Raw genomic sequence first — 6,592 nt, forward strand, 5'->3', positions numbered from 1 at the left:
TTTTTTTTCTCACTTCCTTTCCTCCACCCTCATTTTTGCAGCCTGACACTAGATAGGAACCACGTTCACTCTGGGGAGAGCCAACAATCCATGCGTGCAACAAACACTCGGGAAACGGCAGCCAGGAGTGCCTGGAAACGTCTGAAATCAGAACACAGCCCTGAGACAGGGCAGAACTGCAAGCAAACAAGCAAGGAAGCACTTGGCTTCAGGGAAACATTCTGTCCCGTCCTCAAAATTCAATCAGACTTGGACTGCAGGTCCGTTCTGAGGGCTCTTTTCTTTATCCCAGATAACCAAACTCGCACAGCGAGCACTAGCCTGGCTTTTTTTCTTTCTTTTTTTTTTTTTTTTTTTTTAAGCAAAGCCAGTGCTTAAGAAGCCAGAAAAACTCATGGTTGCACTGGCCTTCCTGCTGCAAAAAATTCATCCCGTGGCTGAAATTTCATAGTGTTATGAAACCAGGTTTTAAAGGGGCCATGGCCGGCTCAGGAAAGCCTGGGATTCCAAAGCCCCTGGGCTCGCTCTTCACTCCTCCCTCCCATCCCTGCTCTTCCACTGCCCCTGGAGAAGGGCAGTTGAGGACGTTCAGAGTGGGCTTTGCAGATTCAGGTCGCTTTTGGGTGCAGAAACGAGGCTGATTTCGCAAGGGCTGCAGGAAACTGCGGTGGGGAAAAGGGCCCTGAGCAGGGGCCAGGGCTGTGAGCTCGCCCTGACAGCCAGGGTGAGACAGCCCAGAGACAGCTGCAGCCAGCCCCAGAGTCACTCCTGCAGCTCTGGTTACAGGGTCCCAGCCTTCCCCGCTGTTCCCATCCCCAAATAATCCAGCGCACACCGGCTTTCCACCCTGAGCTCAGCTGTCCCCCTGCTAAGCCCTGACACCGAGCTGGGAGCCTCCTGCCATCCGGTGTGTGGCTCAAACAGGGACTCTCAGCTCCCTGTACCTGTGCAGTAACCCCAGGATGCGTTCCCTGCGCACCCCAAAATTCTGTTTAGCTGCAGAAAAGGGACTCGCCGGATCCCCCGGCGCGTGTTTAACAAATTCCGTAATGGAATTTCCAGCGCCCTGATCCGTGCATTAGCAGATGAGACAGTGCTTTATTCCTTAGCCAGTGATTACAGGACACAGCTGAACCGCCCTACTGACAGTGCACAACTTTGCAAAAGCCACCCAGATTAGCGGAGGCCGCGTCACTGCGAGCGCCGAGGACGCGCCACGAGCGCCCGGCGCAGCGGGGGCCAGATGGAGGAAGCTGCCAGACACAGCCCCACCTCCTCCAGGCAAAGCATCCTCCTGCATCCCTTCTCCCTGAATGATGCTCTTGAGGCAAAATAAAAGTCTGAGCTGCCCTCCCTGTCTCTGGGAGGCTCGGCCGGATGAAGGTGAGCAGATGGCTCCTCTCACTTGGGCTGGGAAGGTCCCTGGTGTGTGCACAGCACCCCTCTGCCCTCCTTTCCAGCCCTTCTCCCCACTGCTGGAATGCCAGAATCCTACTACCTACAGGAACCACCAGGAATGAATGATTAATCAGTCAGTGCTGATGGCACCACGTTATGAAGGTGCTTCGTCATCACAAACATGAATTATTTCACAGGCTCTTGACTCAGATCCACGGTGTGACCCATCTCTGCCCAAGCTGAGGGAAATGAAACAAAGGAGCTGCTGGAATGAATAAAAGGGACTTTCATCAGTCACACAACCACTGAGTGCCAAAGCCCCTGCCCTCCCCAGGCTCCACTCCAGCCACCAGAGAGCCTGGATCCCTTCAGGTCCACACCAGTGTTTCCCATCACCACAAAGCTGGCTCTGTGGCACCTTTCCAGCTCCCTGAGCTTCAGCAGTGAGTGACAACAGTCTCTGACTTACCCCCAGCATGGAAAGCTCGCTGGCTCTGCAGGAACTCACATTTCCACAGGAGCCTGACAGAGTCCACATGAACCAGGCTGCAGCAAATGCTGCTGCCCTGAACTCCCTCTCACCCTCCATCCCTGAACTCTCACCCTCCATCTGACCTGGCCATGCTGAGGTCAGGGTTGGAATCCAGAGGCACTGCCCAGTGCCAAGACAACCAGCAAAGCACAATTATCAGGAAGAACAGACTCACACCCCCAGCAGGTGACAGCTTCGGGTGTAAAATCATCCAGGTTGGACAACTTCCCCCTTACCCTGATGGGAAGCAGAAGAGCCAGCGAGAGGGAAGGATGTCCAAAGACCATCAGTGACAAAAAAAAGAGATGGTTTTCATCTGTGTGTGCCAGCAGAGAGACAAGAGAGAGGAACAGCTACTGAACAGGAAAGACTTAAAATAAAAAGTGACTGAAAATAAAAGCTACTCAGAAACCACTCTGTTAAGACAACTAGAAGCATTTCAAAGTTTGCAAATACTCTCACACTGTTACAAACAAGAGTGTTGTTTTGGTGACAAAGTCAAGTCAGTTCTCTCATGCTGGGGGATTTCTCCCTGACTACACACTGAATAAAGACCTTCAGCTCTGCCCACAGCACCGCAGTTTTCCCTAAGCACTTCAGGATTCCCATGGGAGTTTTAACGTCAGGGAACCTCAGATTAAGGGATTTCTGCTTCCAAATACTCCTGTGCTACCACCTATGGAGGAAAAACCCCTGTGCCACGTGAGGGTCATCTGTGTGTGACCAGGATTCATTTGACACAGGAGCAGCTGGAATGTCACACACACCCTCTGGGAGATGCTGTCACATCCCCAGGCTGGGAATGGCACATCAAAATACAGTTTGTGTGGGGAGAGGAAACAACCAAACAAATTGGGGATGGCACCCACCATCAACCCTGGCCCAGCACAACCCCAGTTAAAGGCCAGACTTGGTTCTGCTTTACTGACTTGGGTTCACTTGGAAGTGACGCTGAAAAAGGGAGGCTGGAAACCAGGAAAGGGAACAAAGCTTCCCAAAGGGAACAAAGCTTCCCACAGAGATACTCAGGGGCTGGATGGACAGGATGGACAACTGGGAGAGCATCTCACAGCAGTCTGAGAGGAAGCAGCTCCACGGTGACATTCTTGCTTTGACTTCTCCCTTTACACACCTCCCTTTGACTCCAGAAGCGCAACGATAGTCAGATAAGAAATAAATGCACCGTGATTGACACAGATAACAGCAACCTGCTTTTATGATAGCATCTTCCCTCTCGTGCAACTGAAGCAGCAAGTGCTGGCAACTGGGCTCGTTAGTGAGCGATTCAAGAAGCAGCAGCTCCGTGTGGGTGTCGTGCGACTGCCACCGGGCTCGGGGGATCCTGCTTACATAAGCCTTGTGTAACAAAACCCGATCCCAAATCAATGCCTGCGCCCTTTTGGTTGAACTGGTCGAGTTCCTTTGGCCATCCTGAGTGCCCTTTCAATTCGCTTCGAGCTGACCAGCTTAATTAATAAGCTTGGCTCACCCCGAGCTGCACCTCGCTGGGGTGCGGGGTCAGCTGGCACCGAGCACACGGAAGCCACTCAGGTTTTCCCTTTGCTAACACACACTCACCCAGCCTGGGTGAACTGAAACTGGTTATGCTGGCTCTAAACTTGCCTAATTCCATCTGTTATCAGACTCAGCAAGATCAGTTTTGACTGAGGGTTTTAATTCTCCCCGTTCTGTTTGAAACGCCCCAGTGGGAGTTCGAAGGTTATTTTCTAAATGTACTCGTTTTTCCACTTTCCTTTCCTCTGGCAAGTGGCTTTTTTATTTTCTTGCATCTTTCATGGAGCTGGAATTACATCCCTGCACCTTTCCCTGCCTAATGAGACCACAACAGGGTGCAGACAGTGCTGCAGAGTGCCAGAACAAAGCTCTCTGCCCATGTCCCTGGGTCACTGCGCTGCTCCAGGAAGCCCTGCGAGTGTCTGAGCCACCAGACAAGAGGCTGCAAGGCATGGGGGAGGTGAAGCTGCTACCTCTCAGATTTGGCCTCAGGAAACCTCAGTTCCAGGTCTCCTGTTCCTGCTGAGCAGCACAGGGCTCCCCCAGGGACCTGGAGCTGGGATGTCCATGGGGAGATGCTGTTAATGGTCCGCTCCTGTAGGTTGTGGCGGCTGTGAGGGCTCCCTGGGAGAAGATTCCAGAACCTGAGTCGCTGTGCTACAGTCAGGGCAGGGCAGCTCTGGCTCACCCATGGACATGGGGAACCCTGACCTCACAACAAGCTGATTAATCGGGTTCGTTATGAGTGACAAGGACGACAATTAGCAACGTTAGTTATGGAAATAACCACCCATCTCCCGCCTTTGCGGGAGTTACCACAAAGGCATTTGGGGTTTTCTGTGGCCTGCAGAGCCAGGTCCAGCCTCTGCAATTTGTTCCTACTCTTCCCTTATCCTCCTGAGTGTTCCTGGAGCGCATTTACACCCAGAGTGTCACAGAATCACAGATGGGTTTGGGTGGGAAGGGACCTTAAAGATCATCTCGTTCCGCACCTCCTGGTGTCCCCTTGCTCCAACCTGGCCTTGGACACTCCCAGGGATCCAGGGGCAGCCACAGCTTCTCTGGCCTTCATTTTTGCAAGAATGAATCACGGAATGGTTTGGGTTGGAAGCCCCAAACGAACCCAAGTGACTCATCTGGCACCTTCTCTGAAGGGTTAGGGCAGCACTGGCTCCTCCTCTGCATCACCCCGGACCACCAGCTTCCAGGAGCGAGGGGAACACGCCAGGAACGTGTTCCTAGATTTCCCAGACCCCTCCTAGTCAAACAGCAGGCTCTGCAGGGCAGGGAGATGAAAGCCACAGCATCTATCGGGGGTTGCATTCAAATGTGCAGGAACAGGTCTTTCAAGGTAATTATCCTTGTTTACTGGAACTGAATGCACGTCTCTACAAGATGCCTCGTGGAAATCAGGCTCATCTGCCAATCTGAAGATGAGACACTGTTCAAGTATATGAAATTTAAACGAAAAATGCAAGTTTTCATTGTGTCTATGAAGTAGGAAGCACTGAGGGATTGAGTGTATTCTTAGTATTGATTTGGAAGGAAGAAAAGTACAAGAAAACCTGTACCTTTGTGAAACTCCATTTGGTTCTTCCTTTCTTTTTTTTTTCCCCCCTAGGCCTGCTAAAGTCAGGGTTTCTCACTGTTTAAGGTGTTCATAGTTTAAATATCCCCCTGCTGCACACATTTCATCCCTCTTGAAATATCCAGCCTTATTCCTCCAGTCTAATCTCTTGTTCTCCCCGTAACAGGCAGACTGTGTCTGGCCATTTGGGAAATAGTTCATAATTCCATGCTTAAATAACTGCCTTTTGATAAAGGTCCAGCACAGTGCTCTGAGAGCTGTTTTGTTTTTATGGATGGAGCAGACAGAGCAGAATGATGTTGCCTGCATACTAAGAAACTTGGCCCGGAGCCCACACACACACACATACACACACACACAAACCAAAGGCAAAATAAATAAATAAACATATCAATCAATCTTGACGTCACCGGGAAAAGGGTCACTGCCATGTGGAACGAGACATCTGGCCAGTGAAGTCACAGCTCTGGAAGGATGCCACCGAGCAAGTTCACATGCTCTGCAGCACAATGGGACGAGATGACAGTCAAAAGGGAGGGAAAAAAAAAGGGGGGAGGATCGATTCTAATTGATGCTAAGCGAGCAGGGGATTAAAGCAGGAGCTCCCTACCTTCTGCCAACCTGCCTTTAACCTTTTCCTGTTGAAAAACTCCCATGATTCCAGCCCCAGCCAGGGCAAGACCAGCCTGTCATCTCACATGACACCCACCGTCCATTTACCTTTTAGAACCAGCTTTGGAACGAGACGGAGCAGACTCTCACCGCACAATTACAATTAAAACACGTGGAGGAGGACCCTTCCCGCAGCCCTACACATTCCCACCACGCGGGAATAAAGGAGGTGCCCTCGCCCAGGTGTTTGTGTTACCTGCAGCTGCACCACAACCACACACACAAAATGACAATTTGTCAGAGAAGCCACAGCCACAGACCACTGCGGCCCTTGGGATGCAGCCTGCATTCCAAGGGAGGACTTGTAAACGCACTTAAAAGCAAAATGCGAACTGCTCCACTTATTAAACAAAAAGGTTTGGAGAAAAAGGAACAAGAAATGTCTGCAGGAAGGAGAGAACCCCCCCCCCCCCGACAACTCTTTATCCCTGCACACAGGGCCAACTTGCTCCTGCAGGCTATTGTCTGCATTTCCCTCATCCAGACACAGCGCTGAAAGCAGCGGGAGATTGTTCCCTGTGGAAGCTCCGATATTCCCTTTATAGCGCCGGGACATCGGAGCCCATCCGGACGCGCAGCCAGGATGCTGCTGGCACAATGGAGCATCTGCCCCCGGAGCGTGGCGGCTCCTGCAGCCCTGGGCATTTCTGAGGCGGCCTGATTTGAATGCAGCGCAGCCGAGCCGGAGTCTTTTGTTGTCATAGCCCAGATTCCTTCAAGACCGCTAAAAAAAAAAAAATTTAAAAAAAAAAAAAATCCACCCTCCAAGAGATGGGAATGTGACTGCATGGAAAATGACTGTATTCCTGAGCTCCCGGCTCTGCGGGCGGTTCCAATCAGCTCCGTCCGGCTGAGCCCCGCGGGGTGATGCCCCGTCCCAATCCCAA

Source organism: Empidonax traillii, unplaced genomic scaffold, assembly GCF_003031625.1.
Source record: "Empidonax traillii isolate 1590-97213 ecotype Southwest subspecies unplaced genomic scaffold, ASM303162v1 scaffold1936:size116929, whole genome shotgun sequence".
Classification (NCBI taxonomy): Eukaryota; Metazoa; Chordata; class Aves; order Passeriformes; family Tyrannidae; genus Empidonax; species Empidonax traillii.